Source organism: Alligator mississippiensis, chromosome 3 (assembly GCF_030867095.1).
Source record: "Alligator mississippiensis isolate rAllMis1 chromosome 3, rAllMis1, whole genome shotgun sequence".
Lineage (NCBI taxonomy): Eukaryota > Metazoa > Chordata > Crocodylia > Alligatoridae > Alligator > Alligator mississippiensis.
The window spans coordinates 151,377,635-151,394,065 of record NC_081826.1 but is presented as its reverse complement, the minus strand read 5'-3'; the positions used below and the strand labels follow the sequence as shown (position 1 = coordinate 151,394,065).

General features: G+C 47.0%; 1 long non-coding RNA gene across 1 annotated transcript in view; it reads right to left on the bottom strand.

Annotated features, from left to right (window-relative positions):
- Window positions 1-707: 707 nt before the first annotated feature.
- Window positions 708-16,431, bottom strand: part of LOC109283927 (uncharacterized) — a 54,078-nt gene continuing 38,354 nt past the window's right edge. Inside the window, exon 3 of the long non-coding RNA XR_009460913.1 lies at window positions 708-1,169. This is a non-coding gene — a long non-coding RNA (uncharacterized LOC109283927). The remainder of the gene's footprint in view (window positions 1,170-16,431) is intronic.

Here is a 16,431-nt window from a genome sequence, read left to right as displayed (position 1 = left end):
AGCCCTGCTGCATTACTCATCCCAGGGTCCACCCAGAGGCGACTGACAGCTCTGCTGACATTAAGTAGAAGGAGCAGAAGGAGCCTCTGGCCTCTGTCCAGACATGGAAGATCAAGAAGAGAAACTGTCTCCCATGGCTGAGCAGGAGGTTCAGCAGCCAACGCGGCATAACAGCTCTGCTAGGCAGCCTGGCCTAGCTCTCCTGCCTGGCTGCTCAATCTCACTCGAGACTTCCCGGCTCCACAGCTACCCCTCCCTTTCACTTCTCAGCCTGTTTACCTGTTGACATGCCTGCTGACTGTGCCCTTGCCACTCCTGACAAGCATCCCCCACTGCTGCCACTGACCAGCCAGTCCTCATCCTCTCAGCCCCATGGGCCCAGCGGCCAGAAGGGACTGCAGCATGGTCAGCTGCTCCCTCAGTCGGGGAGTTGCGGTGCTCCAGCTTGCTGACAACGTGCCACACTAGACCTCTCGGCAGCCTGGGACCAGCGTGCTGTGTTGCTGGACAGACGTGTGCTCTTCCAGGGCTGCATGTGATGGGAGTACAGGGAGCTGGCTTGGGCCCCCTGGCTCTATGTCAGCTCACATGGGCTGCACAGCAGAAGAGATAAGAAAGGTTTCTATGACATTAGAAAGTTTGAAAACTGCTGTGCTAGAGAATTAGAGTGCCAGAGTTGGAGCCAACAAACGCTGAATAAATGAAATATTACCTCAGTGGTTGGGAAGTGTTTAGGATTTATTCTTTCATGCCCACCAACAGGCCGTCAGAACGGTGTCTTGGGGTCCCTTTTTCCCATTTATAGATTTCAGTTTCCAAATCCATTCTTTTTTTATTTACATTGAAAAAGCCCTGGGTGACAGGGTCCTTAGATTTCTACACAGGGGTGGCCATGTGGCAGACATGTAGTGATCAAGGCTCCCTTCAGGTTGAAGACAACAGTCCTGATGAGGCTTAAACACACACGTTTGGCATCACCAGCGCTGCTCTGGAAGTATCATGCAATAGACATTTGCTCTGGTACATTTGGATGCCTGGATTTTTTTAAAGTCTCTAATGCTAGTTTTTGTTCCATCTCTTAGCTCAGTCCACCTACAGATCAGCCTGTTCCGATCCATCTTTCCACAAGAGCTTTCCACCATTTTAACTGATCAGAAATTGGTTGAAACCTGTAACAGAACAGATGTTCAGTGCACATAAACCAGTTTGAAAATGGCTGAAACCAGTTTGAGATAAACCTGGTTGAATGTAGTATCACACTTAACTGATTTGGGTCAAACCAGTTTATGCAATGTCTGTCCCAGGCCCTTTGCTAGTTTAAGCTAAACCAGAGACACCCAACGTCATCCTTGGGGGGGCTGAATCTGTCACCTGCTTCTCCACGTCAGGGGCATGTGGGGGTGGGGCCGCGCACAGGCTGCTTCACCCCAGGCCATGCACCTTGCTCGGGTCATCTCTGCAGACACCCCCAGCATCCCAGCACACTCTCTGGGCTGGGCTGGGCAGGGCTCTATGCTCCACAGTATGCTCTATGGCCTCTCCCCCATGCCCTGCTCCCCCTCCCTCCTCTCCTCCACAGCAGGGACTGTAGCCAGCATGTGGTCTGCTCGCTAATACTGTGCAAGGCAGACAGGGCAGTGTCCACTAAGGCCTTTTTGGAAGTAATCAGCAGTTCAGTTGGTCATGTCCCTGCAATCCTGCCTTTGCAAAAAGTTGTTTAAGAACAGCTTGTAAGGAGCGAGGCTTTGTTTTCTGATGGGGTGATAAATGCTGATAACAGAGCCCATAAAAGCTTTGTTATCAAGTAGGGGGAGGAGAAGCCCTTCCTAATCATAGTGTCCCACCAGACCTGACTATGCCCTGCTCAACTCCCTGCAGAAGGGAAGGGAGGGCTGCTCTAGCTTTTCTGCCTCTCTCAGAAGTTTCCAAAGATGAAAACTCATGCCTGGAAGATGCTTGTGCTGTTTGGTTCCACGTACGTATGTGAGCGGCCATTTTTTATAATGAAAATCAACAATTCAAACCTCAGATCTTCGATGAGAGATGACCACCTTGCAGCAGTGCTCTCCACTGCAACAGAGATGATGCCTGACTTTGATTTTCTGGTTAACACAAATCAGAGGCTTCACTCCACATTAAGTTCTTTGTTTGTCTTTAAGTTAATCAACTTTACATACACTACTCAGATTATTTTTAAAAATAAAATTAAAATCTGTTACAGTAGATGTGATAAACTCAGCCCAGCTACTTTAATAATCTTTCATAACTAAGCCAGTTATCGAGCTCTGCTTCATTCTCTTGCTGAACATAGTCCTGCCCCCTGTGTACACAAAGGCATAACCCATGCCCAGTAAAAAGGCATTATTACCTCCCATGGTTTACACCCAATGCCCCTATTGTTGTAGACCAAAGCCACATTCACTTTTTGTGCAGCTGCATCACATTGTAGAATCATACTGTCTGCAATACACCAAGACTGCTGGGTTATTTTCTGGGCAGGAAGCAGAAAGTGGCTGTACATGGTGCTAAGCTCAGTTGGGCAAAGTGGTGGTAGGTATGTTTCCCCTTCCTGCATGTACACTCTGCCCTTCCCCTACAGGTTTCCCCCATAAGTCCGGGGACTCCATCTGTGGGGAGCTGCTGCACAGGGTGTTGGTCTTGGCTTGGTGTCATGACAGCAGTGGTAGCAGACAGTTCTGCGCCACCAAGATCTGCTCCATGCCTCCCTCCCCTCCTATAGTCCCTGTGGGCCTTGAGCTTCAACCCCATCTACCTCCCATTCCTCCATGATTAAATTGAACCCTGCTTTTTACTATAGAATCCACCTATAGTTTTGACTTTGATTAAAAACCTCCTATAGGGGAATCCTCTTGAAATTGTAATATTATGAATAATTAGAAATGCTGTTATAGGTAGGGACCTACCTAAATCACGGTGAGACAAAGACACCCTCACAGTACCCTCTGCATGCAAAGCCAATTTTACAGGTATTTTGCAGAAGCCCTGCCCCTCAATGCTGATTGCTAGAGAGTCCTGGTAGGAGGAGGGATGAGGGGGGCATCCTCCAACTTGATTGCTGGCTGTCCTTCATGCCACCCCGCCCCTCAGCACTGATTGGCAGAGAGGCCCCAGTGGGGGGGAGGAGGGATGAGGGGGGCCACTACCCTCTTGCCTGCTGCCCTTTGTGCCACCCTTCTAGCCAGCATCTTTCTCTCCCGACAGTGAGGACTGCTGGATCCCACTGGGGAGCCAGTAATTTGTTTTTATTGGGGGTTTTTTATTGTTGATATTGCAGACAATTCCAGATTTCATGGTTTCTGCAAAATTCATGAAACCACAAATTAAGTAGGTCCCTAGTTATAGGAAACATTCCAGGGAAAGCCCAGTCTGATAAAAACCATGGTTACATTTCATTGACAAGCTTCAGAATAGAAAAGAGTCTGCAAACAAAACACAATCTGATCTTCCTGAACATCCTAATCTGTGGTCACCTAAAATATTTATCCACTGCCTCAAGAAAAATGTCATCTGGGCTGGGAGATAGAGAGCTAGAAACTGCTATAACCCCTCATCCCAACCTATAATTAATAGCAATTTTGAGCCCTGACAAACAGGATGAGAAAAAAAAAAATCATCTTGGTGGACAAGATAAACTTTTGCGAGCGCCGGCATATTCATGCATCTATGTCTCTACTCCCTTTTCCAAACGCAACAAATTTACACCTCACACTGAGTTATTAAGAGATAGCCATGACAATGTCAATCATTTTTATTTTTCAGTAGAAAAAAAATGAGTCAACAAGCAACAGCTGTCAACGTGTCAGAAACTTTGCAATTTTCTGAGCCGTATATTTTTTTTGATCTGCCAGCTATAGCCCGCAGACTTTTTCACAGCTGGTTCCAGCATGCCTATTTGTGGGAATTACAAAGATAATTCCCAAATCATTCATTAGTCCTGGGTTTACAGAGCTATATTTTGCTTAGATACACAACTGCATGTTTTTGCTTGTCTGATAAGTGTGATTTCTGTAGCGATGGGCACATGTCCAGTAGACAGTTTTGCAAGCTGAAAGCCAATTTGTACCCATGTGGTGAGGGCAGAATTGGCATTAAAATTTGTAAACTGAATCATATTTAAAGCATGGTATGTAGTGCTGTTTGGAAAATGCCAATAGGTTTGTGAGGGTGTAGGTTTTAGCTGTGTTAGTCTAAGGACATAGGCAGACAAGGTTCCTTGGGAACTGACTCCCCAGCCCAGCCTCTGGCTTCTCTACTTTTCATTCCATCCAGGAAGAGTACACACCAACTGCTGAAAATTCCTTAGCCCGACGAAGGGTTTTTGAACCTGAAAGCTTGCTTAATAACTATTCTCCAACTATTTGGGTTGGTCTAATAAGATATCAAATTCACCCAAGGAACCTTGTCTGCCAATAGGTTTGTGAGAAATTATTAGCAAAAATTCCCTTAAAAAGTTAGGAACTAAACCTAAAACTAAAGTTGTTGGGTTTTTTTCCAAAGCAATATTTCGGGTAAAAATGTTTGGTCTTCAGGAACGTTTCCACTTGCTGAGAATTTTGTTTTGTTTTTAACCAGGAAATTTGAACTAAGCTAAATTTTTTCTACATACATGTTCACTTTGGTCAAAGTGATTTTGGATGAGAAAAGTGATAAATAAAAATGTATCTTTGTAAAGCCTGGCCAGCTGTAATAGTAGTGCACTTGATAAGATAGCTCATGCATGAGAAAAAAGGAGAAGAAAAAGCACATAACCCAAGAATTACCTACTATTATTCCAAATAATGTCTCCATTTCTCAGTTCCTCTCTTCCTAAACTTACACGACAGGCTTTTAGTCCATTTTTGTACCTTCCACAGTCTAGACACATGCATATTAGAGCAACCTCATAGCTGTTCTAACTTATGCTCTGCCTCCCATAGCATTCCCTAGGCCTTAAGGTGAGGAAGTCAGCTGTAGCACAGTAGGCTAAATTACCCTTTAGACAGATAATGGCAATTTTACAGCTCCCTAAGTGGCATTTTTGGGTAATATCTGACCAGGTATATGTAATAGAATTTGTAATTCTATTACCCATGCAGTGTGGAAACAAAGCATCCACGTGGCTACTGTACATACTTAATAGGCTGAACACTATCTAGGCAGCTATATGTTTTCATGTATGTGCAGCTATATGTCTTCATGTACATGCATTAGCTAGGCAGCAATATGTATATGTGAGGATACTGGCACGTATAAGTTATAAAAGTCTATCTAACAAAAAACCATGACTAACAGGCATTAACTGCTGGACAAGGAGTAAGGTCTTCCCATGTTTTACCTGCAATAACTGAGTAGTTAGGACACTTTCCTAGAAGTTGGACTTCTAGGCTTTAAGTTCCCTTCACCCAAGTCAGTCACTATCTAGTCGTCTCTCCAGCCCTCCTTTTGAAACTGCTCCCTCAGGCAGCAAAGGAAAGGAGTGTCATGCTATGAAGACATGAATAAACAAGAGAATGTGTGTTTTAGTAAGATGGCTGCTGTTCTAGAAGGACTAGACCCTGGCTTCTAGCCTAGATTTATATTCCCAATAAAGAAGAAATGTCCTACCTGCTCTCCACCCATTTTTATCCAATGATTATTAAATACAAGAGGCAGGGGGTCACCTTCAAAACAGTGATGTGGCATTAGAGAGGCATAAAACCTCCAAATTGATGGAGACCAGAATTTGGGTGACTGCTCTAATCTCTGAGCTCTTGGGGTTAAAAATGGGAGAACAACTGCTGGGATTTGGGGTTTTTTTTTCCCCCCAGGGCTTATGCTCAGGTACACAGATATGTAGTTATGTACCTGACCAGCCAGGATACAGATCACAGGCCATTTTCAATAGCCACATGGCCAGGGAAGGTACAGTGGTGAAACTACATCCCCCTAGGCTGTTTCCACATGCACACTCAGCACAGCTCCTGCTGGGGCCTTCACATGTGCTGTGAGCTCTTTGAGCTCACTACTGTCAACACAGGATCTGCTCAGAGTCCCTGCTTTCAGGCTAAAATAAGATCAGTTTAAAACCCTTCTACCATATATCCACCAGCCAGACAGACCCTATGAACTGAGAGTTCTCAAAGCATGTTTTTCTATGCACTTTAAGATCTCTTTCTGCTACTAGAGTGGCATAAGGAAGCCTGCATAATGCTGAACAATGCGTTTGGGGTTGCTGTAGTACTCTTCTTTGCCAGCCCAGAAAGGCCCACTGGCTCACAGGTAGCAGTTGGGGGGCTGAGGGGGAGGGGGCAGGGAGGGGTGTCTTTTGAGAGTCTCATACAGAATCCACTATCATTTCTGCATAAGAACAATTACAAGAGCTGTAAAATCTGGAAAGGTAGCAGGTCACCTCAGGTGGAAGCATTATTTTGGGCACATGGTCAGATGTGTTCTATTTAAAGCTTCTCCTCAACAGATACTGTGAGGAAGAGAAAAAAACCTCACTTGCCTCTGCATCAGGGAGAGATTCCACAGTGGGGAGAGACTTACCAGGCATATCAGAATGAGCCATGCCAGGAGAGAAGACGATGCCAGGAGAGAAGGAGAACTGTGGTTCACCAGTAGCTACTCAATGAGAATCAGAGCTCAACAGAGCTGCTCAGGTATTTCTGGCCTGAGCCACAGTCGGGGAGAGAGCCTGGATATAAAAAACAAAGAAAGGAGCATGCCGGAGAGGAGCAGGATGCGCGAGGGGAAGTAGGCACAGCTCTAGAGGAAACATGGCCAGCTGCCTGGAGGCAGAGTGGCTCAGAGGAACCTCAGTAAGCCAGGGATGCTGGTGGTGAGCCTACGGTGAAGAAAGCAGTGGAGCCAGCCAGGAATTTTTCCGGGGAAGAAACCAGCAGTGGAATGGGCAGACGTGCCCAATATCAGGTTTTTCGTTTTCATTTTATTAAAGGAGGGAGGAAAGGCTCCAGAAGGAGAGCTGTCTGTGGGTGGAGAGGCCCAGAGCAGCCTCCGAGGAAGAGACTGGTGAGACCCGGAAGGAGACAGGACTGGGTTGAGGTAAAGGTGCCCAAAGATAGGGCCTTTGACCCAGGGAGGGCTTGATATGACTGGGATTTTATTTTCTTTTAAATCTAAAGGGGCATCGCCCCATAGAAAGAAAGAATGGGAGTGACTTGACTGCCCCTGATTTGCAGCAAGAAGGCAACACATGTTAGCTGCAAGGTCTCGTGGCCCAGGAGCAGGAGACTTATTTTAGTTCCTTTTATTGAGGCCCAAAATGAGGGCTGTCAAGGTCCTGGTGACCATTAGTTCAGAGAGATGGGCAAGATAATATGACACATATGACAAGTCAAAATGTGAATCTGCTTATAAGATCCAGGGTGTGACAGATGAAGTAATATTTGAGTGGTGCAAGGCTTGGGTGGAAGGGAGGTTGGAGTCCCAGAAGACAGGTTAAGCCCGGTGCACCAGAGTCCAGCTGCCAGGTAATTCAAGTATCCCCAATTTAAAAGATTGTACAACATCATGTCGTGGCAGGAGAGCAACAGGTATTCCCTTGACGTAGCAAAATTTTTCAGACTAATACACAAAGCCCCAAGGCCCTGCTCAACTCCTCCCTTGCTCAGGGTCTGGGCTTACTCCATCGCCCCACCACTCTGGGTGCTGCTTGCTTGACCCCTCCCCCTCCACTGCTCCAGGTCTGGAACTGCTCAACCTGCCCCTGCTGCTCCAGGTCTAGCCCTACTCTACCCCTCCACCATTCTGGGTCTGGCCTCATTCTTCCCCCACCCTCACTGCCACTCCAGGTCTGGGCTGTTACGCCTCAGCTCTGTATTCTTGGGCAACCCTGGCACAGGATGCAGTCTGTCTGACTCACAAAGGACCCCCCCCCCCCACATAAACGAAACTGATTAAGATGCAGTGAGAGACGCACCTAAAACTCTCCAGATAAGGGTGATAAGAGTGAACAACTGCCCTCGGTCTCATTTGCATCTGAGATGGAACCAGATGACCATTCATTTACATGAGAGATGGAAAACAGAAAGCCTGAAGCAGAGACTGCAGTGAATTCTGCGACCAGAGAAGCAGGAGAGCGCTGCATGATGGGGAATCTGTGCTTCCAATGTTAATTAACCTATGTTCACACACACCCAGCTCAGCATTTATCAGACCAGTTCTAATCTGGATTTGCTAAGGACTTCCCCCCCCCAGACACACACACACAGCTCTAAGTTTAATAGGCATCTCGGGCCGTACATTCCCTGGTCCCACTATGGGAGGCCTATTTAAACTTGATTGACTAAAACTCGGTTGTCGGGTTAGGGAATGCTGAGGCAAGAGACCGAGTCAGAGGGGGTACGGGCAACATTTGAACAATGGTTAAGGGTTCATCACAGCATCCAGCCTGCTGGAGCCCTAATCCCAGGTGTTGTCGTATCTTTCCCGAGACGACTGGTGGAAGTCCTCTCCACAAAAGGTTATGAGCACCCCAATAATTGCTTTAGATCTGGAAAATTCATGATAAGCTGAGGCTTGTGCACAACAAGTAAAAATCCCAAATCCTGATGCTGCAAGCTATCTATTGTTCCTGAAGAAACCATGAGATATCCCATCAGGATATCTGCCATCCATAGGAATCTCAAGCTGGCTCCTAAGTATTTGGGTTACTCCCTAATCTTAAGTGTTTCCTGATTATCAATCAGTTTCCTGAGATGGTCCAAACCAGATAACCCCTTGTCAATAGAAAAGACAATGATTTACACTACTGAGGGTGCTTCAAAGCAGCTGAACTGAGGGTATAAAAATCTGTAAGTGTGTGTGCTTAAAGAAAAGGAAAGAAGAAGAAAACTCCTGTGCTAACACCATCCCCTGTCATTCTTGGGACGCTGGAAGAACAGATCATCTCTCTCTTCAAGGATTGTGCTACGGACTGTGCCTGTCAGCTTTGCAGCCTGAGTACTGTAGACTAGGTGAGATTCCCAGCGTTCTCTCTCTCCTCTCTAGGCATAAACTTCTGAACCTGAACTGTATCAGTTAAACTTGAGCTAAGTTTCCCCAAATACTTAGTGAAACCAGGGTAGTATTGTCATTGTTTGTGTTTGTTTTTCTTTTGCATGTCTATTACTACTAGTACTATTATATATTTCATATGCTTAGCAATAAATAACTTTTATAGTCAAACTGGTAGTAATTGGGTATATTTTTCCTTCTCTGCTTCTCTTTCCTTCTGTGCTCTGCAACAACGCTTCTTTTACCCATGCTAAAGATCCTTGTGAAGCCTAAATTATTGTGGGGTCTGCTCATCAAGAGGCCAAAGATTGGGACGTGCTGAGTTTGAAACACATAAGGGGATCAGCTTGTACAGGCTGATTGACCCAGTTTGACTCAGACGTACCCTTATGAACTGAATGCTGGCCCATGAGGGTGTCAGCTGGACACTCAGCCGGATTCAGAGGGATTCTGTTTACCTGTGTGCTTGTGTTTGACTGCATTTTATTGTTGCTCTTATGAACTGATTCTTGGCATATGAGGGTGTCAGCCTGTCCATGCTGATCAGCCCGGCCAGGTCAGGCGTGTCACGTTAATTTGTGTGTGTTTGTGTGTATGACTGATTTGGTGACTGGAGGAACCCAGTCCCATTGAGATTGAGTCCTGCAAGATAGCTCCACTGGGGGTGAGGGCTTGCAGAAGGGAGAAATACAGCTCCGTATAGTAACACAAGCAGCACATTGACAGAATCACTAAGACCCTAGAAACTATCCCTAACAAATGAGCACACCCCAAAGTAATGGGCACATTTGGTAACAGGGCGCACTCTACACCCCCCTAGACACTGTGGTTCCTGCCCTGCTCTACCCCCACCCAGCCTCTCTGTATCCGGCCGCACTCGACCCCCCTTCCCACTGCACTAGGTCCGGTCCCTCTCCAGCCCCCCACCTTTCTGAGTCTGGCCCCACTCCACCGCCCCCTGCTATTCCATGTCTGACCCTGCTCCATCCCCCCAGCTTCTCTGGGTCCAGCCCCGCTTTGCTCCGCCTCTCCACCACTCCAGGTCCAGCCGTGCTCTACCTCCCATGACTGCCACTCCAGGTCTGGCTTCACCCCTCTCCCTCCCATGCCTGCCTCCTTCCCTTCTTGCTCGCCACCTCCCACTCCCTGCCAGTTGTTCTGGGAGGCATCAGGGCTGGGCAGAGGGGAATGGCTGCCACCATGCCTCCCTCCCATTTTGGCCACTAGCAGGGAGGTAGCAGGGAAGCCCCGCTGCTTGGGCAGCCAGGGCGTGTTCACCACTGTCACAAACTTCCCTAACAGTGGCACAAACTTGGGCCTGTGCAGCCCAGACCCGCGCAGCCAATTGGTGCCCACCCTCTTGGCAGCACATGTGCAGTTGTCCAAAAACACTATGGACAGACGCACAGACAGACAGACTAAGCCTTTTATTATATTAGAATGTTAAATGCAAAGAAAAGAAAAGCTATTGTGGGTTGAGACAGGCTCCAGAATCTAAGGCTCCCTTCTTTCTAGGATGTGGTCCATCTCAGAAAGCTAACTCAGGGTGAGCATTACTATGGAAGTGTAAATAGAATCCTAACTGCAGGCGTGCTAAAAATTCTGTGTAGTTACAATAATAATTCCACTAACTTGCACAGATGGGGGGGAGATAGGGAAGATGCAAGGATGAAATGTGATTCTTTTTTAATCTCTTGAGTGTATTTTATCAAACTGCTTTTGTCCTTGAAGTGGCAGGATAGTGACAGTATCCTCATCCCCCTACTTTACCTGTGGCAGGTTGAAGTATTCTTTATGGTTTGGGGCAAAGTACCTGGCAGTTATGCAACAGGGTTGCCTATGCAGTTAAGAATGGGTTAGACAAACACTTGTATTGAATAGTTTAGGTAGGGACGATTCTGCCGTGAGCAGGGGGTTAGATAAGTCAGGCTCCTGAGGTTCCTTCTGGCCCTACATTTTATGATTTTAGGAGTTGCATCAAGAGTTGTTATGGTGCTAGGAAATTAAGTAAGAGGAATGTTCTTTTCTCAGACAACACTGAAAGGATAGACGCACCCTTTTCACCTGATCTAATGTACAATAGGGGCCAAATTCTATTTCACATTTATGACTGTATCAGTACAATTTTTGGCATTCCTGTTTGGTATCTATATGGTCTTCTATACTAATGTTCACCCTGTATTGGCCTCCTGAGACAGAATCTGTCCTGGAAAGGAGTGGGGGCTAGATTCTAGCACCTGGCCCCACCCAAAATGGCTTTTTTGACCTTTATATTTATTATTCATTGAATCAAATGGATAAACAGCTGTAGGACCATTTATGCCCCACTGGGGCAGACTCCACAGCCAGTACACAGGGCCCATTCCCTTCCTAAGTGCCTATGTAAGTTTCATTCATGTGCATAAATGTGAAATGGGATTTGTCTCTAAGTGTTCAGACAGCTCAAGAGACAATTCTTATCAATGATCTTCTGTACCAAGCCAACTGCAGGCACCTGTGCATGGAAGAAGCATGACTGTGGGATCACAAATCAGATCCCATCATGCCTTATTGCCAGTGCAGGAAGAGCCTGATACTGGGTTTCCTATGTACCAGCAAGAAGCAAGTTCCTGCAGCTGGGGGCCCCCTCATCAGTCTCCATCAGCCATGTTGGTATATGGGGTGCCCCCACAGCTGGGGACCCTGTCATCTGATGGGGTTCCCAGCAGTGGGGGCATGTCCCCTGGCTGCGAGTACTGCCAGCGGTGGGACACCCAGCCCCAACAGCATATGTTACACTCCCATGTCTGGGAGACCCATCAGCTGACAGAGTTCCCAGCAGTGACGGCACAGGCTACATGTGCAAATTAAAGCTGGATAGAAACTAGTTATAAAGTTATTGCACATTTTTTCAGCAATAACTTTATAGCTGGTTAGACCTTTTTAATGTGCGATAGTTAATTTGCAGATGTAGTCAGTCTAAACTAATTGAGCAATTAACCAGATTATTATATAATATGGGCAACATGTAGAGGGGGCCTAGGTGTCACTGTTACAGGGTGCTATCTGGCCTATGGGTTAGTTTCCCACTTAGGTTCAAAACTCCTATATCATTGAGTTTCTCACCTGCAATGCCTTGATGGAACTATCGAAGACTAAGGGAAATGCGGCCTGGGGAAACTCTCTCTCAGCTGTTCTTTTTCCCCAGATTTACACTCTACAATCCATTGTCTCCTCCCCTGCCTTGAGGATTTTCCTTGTCCAGGGCTGCTCCTCCCCTGCACCCTGGTCCACCACTCACCTGGATGACACTTTCAATAATCACAGCCTAATGGCTCACCTCTCTGAGTTCACTCTTCAGATCTTGGACTGGAACCGTTTCTGTTCAGGTTCAGCTTGTCCAATTCATAAACATAAAGCCAACGCAAATTACGAACTAAAGGAAACAGTCCCAAGCATGCTAAATCATCATTCCCATACACCGACAGTCTACCTTAGCCTCTCTTATCCCTCAGAGAGCCACTTGTTAGTTCACTTAACTCAGCCAATTTGGCTTCCTCACTTCAACTTCATACACTGATTCCCCAGTCAATCAGCTGTTCCCCGAGTGTTCGGACTTCCCCTCAGTTACAGTCTCACTTCCCAAACAGTCGACTCCACCATCAAACAGACCACTTGTAGGGCCAATTCCTTCTGCCCATATAACTTGGAGTCCTTTGCTCCCCAACCCTGGCTGCTAAGGATTCTTTCTAGATTTGCCACAGCAGCTCTACAGGCTATGGTCTCTGACGCAATTAGGGCTCAGGTCATTTCCTTCCATCTCCCTGGCTGTAGGATGATGGGATTTTAATTGCCCTCTGTAGGGCTAATTATCTGTCTCTTATCACTCTTGCTTCCTACTTACACCCTCTCAGTTTCTGACTTTCTATCTGCCTTTGCAAGGCAGCAGTCCTACCGTATTGCAGCAGTTGGCAGCAGCAATGACAAACAAAGCATCTCACTCTCGGCAGCTGTGAATCTTTCATCACCCACTCAAATGGCCTGGCAGCACCTCTATGCCAGTGCCAGGTAAGTCTCCTGTTTTTTTTTCCCCTTTCCAGGAGTAATACCCATCTCCAATACCTCACAAGCTTTTCCTTCTCCCAGTGACCTGGAACTCCCAGGGTCTTCTGGGATTCTGCTCTTTCTCTGTTCATAGATTCATAGATTTATAGATGTTAGGGTCGGAAGGGACCTCAATAGATCATCAAGTCCGACCCCCTGCATAAGCAGGAAAGAGTGCTGGGTCTAGATGACCCCAGCTAGATACTCGTCTAACCTCCTCTTGAAGACCCCCAGGGTAGGGGAGAGCACCACCTCCCTTGGGAGCCCGTTCCAGACCTTGGCCACTCGAACTGTGAAGAAGTTCTTCCTAATGTCCAGTCTAAATCTGCTCTCTGCTAGCTTGTGGCCATTGTTTCTTGTAACCCCCGGGGGCACCTTGGTGAATAAATCCTCACCAATTCCCTTCTGTGCCCCCGTGATGAACTCATAGGCAGCTACAAGGTCGCCTCTCAACCTTCTCTTGCGGAGGCTGAAAAGGTCCAGTTTCTCTAGTCTCTCCTCGTAGGGCTTGGTCTGCAGGCCCTTGACCATATGAGTTGCCCTTCGCTGTACCCTCTCCAGGTTATCCGTATCCTTCTTGAAGTGTGGCGCCCAGAATTGCACGCAGTACTCCAACTGCGGTCTGACCAGCGCCCGATAGAGGGGAAGTATCACCTCCCTGGACCTATTTGTCATGCATCTGCTGATGCACGATAAAGTGCCATTGGCTTTTCTGATGGCTTCGTCACACTGCCGGCTCATGTTCAACTTGGAGTCCACTAGGACTCCAAGATCCCTTTCCACCTCTGTGCCACCCAGCAGGTCATTCCCTAGGCTGTAGGTGTGCTGGACATTTTTCCTCCCTAGGTGCAGCACTTTGCATTTCTCCTTGTTGAACTGCATCCTGTTGTTTTCTGCCCACTTGTCCAGCCTATCCAGGTCTGCCTGCAGCTGTTCCCTGCCCTCCGGCGTGTCCACTTCTCCCCATAGCTTTGTGTCATCTGCAAACTTGGACAGAGTACATTTCACTCCCACATCCAAGTCGCTGATGAAGACATTAAAGAGTATCCCTGCGGGACCCCACTGCCCACACCCTTCCAGGTCGAGACCAACCCATCTACCACGACTCTTTGGGTGCGACCCTTTAGCCAATTCGCCACCCACCGGACTGTGTAGTCATCCAAGTCACAGCCTCTTAACTTGTTCACCAGTATGGGGTGGGATACCGTATCGAAGGCCTTCCTGAAGTCCAAGTATACGACATCCGCCCCTCCTCCTGTGTCCAGGCGTTTCGTAACCTGGTCATAGAAAGAGACTAGATTGGTCAGGCACGATCTGCCCGCCACAAACCCATGCTGGTTTCCCCTCAGCATAATTTGTCCTGCCGGGCTCTCACAAACGTGAGCCTTGATAATTTTTTCAAAGACTTTACCAAGGATGGAGGTGAGACTGACCGGCCTATAGTTGCCCGGGTCCTCTTTCCTCCCCTTTTTGAAAATGGGGACCACGTTAGCCCTTTTCCAGTCCTCCAGGACTTGGCCTGTGCGCCACGAGCATTCGAATATTCCCGCCAGTGGCTCTGCAATGACGTCGGCCAGTGCCTTCAGCACCCTCGGATGGAGCCCATCCGGGCCTGCCGACTTAAAGGCATCCAGTTCTTCCAAGTGACTCTGCACCACCTCAGGATCTACGCATGGAAGTCTGGCACCTTGCTGCTGCCTCTCTACAACCCCAGTGAGAGACTTGTCGTGCCCCTCGCTTAGGAACACTGAGGCAAAGCTTAGGAACACTGAGGCAAAGTTGTAGGACTGAGAAATGCCAGATTTAAAGAGCCAACATCAGTGGCAGTGACTCTTTGCCATTGGAGTTCTGGGTCTGGCTTGTCCATGGAGGTGAGCGTAGCGGGACTAAAACTTGGCTCCCTGCTACAGTCAAGTGCTCCCTTAAACACTCTCTCTAGGAAAGCTACATTATAAAAAGAGGCCTCGTTCAGCATTTCACATGGAGTCAATAACTTGGCAAGGGAAGGTTTACAGAACTCATTCTGTCTTCTAGATGATCAAACAGATTGGAAATATAGAGAGAATTCACAGTGGAATACATCAGGGAGTTTGTTTCTAGATGATTTCATCATTAAAAATAGCACCTTATGTTGTTTCCATTCAATAAGGCAGGCTTTTATATTTAAATCATCCTTGAAGTATGCTAATTAATTATATATATAAATCGCCTCTCTTTTCCAAGCTGTAAGATTATAGAGAATTCCCAATTTCAACAGGACTGCTGTAAAACATGAGCAGCCTAAAGGGAGCAGTAACTATTCAAAGCTCTGTTCATTCTTATAGAGTACTAAATGCCATCTTTGCCCATTATTGTGTTCTTTACCAGGTGCCACCACTTGTTTAAATCAACTAGCGTATGAGAATAAGAGAAAAAGGAATTGGTTAAGGTAAGCATTTTTGCAAGGATACTAGTAATATCCTTCATTTTGATTAAAAATAAGAGCAATTCAATATTTTAACAAACTTCTGTGAGATTCCCTTGTTGTGTCACTAGTTATTTGTGCTGCAGGTGGCATGCTTTTTACCATGGGAAATACAGCACACGGTTCCCATTAAAAGTCACTGGATAGAACACTAAATCCCAAGATCACTGGCTAGGAATGTGCACTCCAAAGGCTGGATTGGTATCTTGGAAGTTGCCTGGACTAAGGGGCAGCACAGCTGCATGAAATTTGATGCAGAGCAAGGACTGAAATCTGACTTAGTTATCCAGTCAGTTCCAGGAGGGAGGCTAATGGCATTGGTCATTTCCCTTGGAGTGTCATCTGTAGGGAGGAAGGTAGCCCTCTCTCAATCTCTTGTGCAGGCATGAAGGCACACAGCTGGTGCTCATGCCTTTAGAACACATGTTGAAGATGTCAGTTCAGAAAAGAAGCCATAAGGTAAGGCAAATTAGGGTGCTGTTGCATAGTACTTTGAAACTTTTCAAATCTGTGGAATGTTAGGCTGTCATAAAGTTAGAAGAGAGTTTCAGCACAATTTGGCCTTGCCCCTAGAGGGTCTGGAGAGCAGGGGTGTGGACAGGAGGCAGAACTCTAATACCTCCCGTGGGGTGAGAAAGGAGGGGGAAGGGTGGCATGTAGCTTGGAGGCAGAGAAACCAGCATGGGGTCTGTGGGTTCCCTCCCTCTGCAGTAACAGGAGCCAAGCCAGAGCTGAGGGTGGGAGGAGAGAAATCTTGAAATACTGTTTGAGGTGGGCAGAGAGGGAGAGAAGGGAAGAGAAATGATTGAAAAAAAAAAAGAAAAATAAACAAAGGACCAAAATTTTGCATGTGCCAATGAACTGGGATTGGGGAGGCAGGAAAAGGG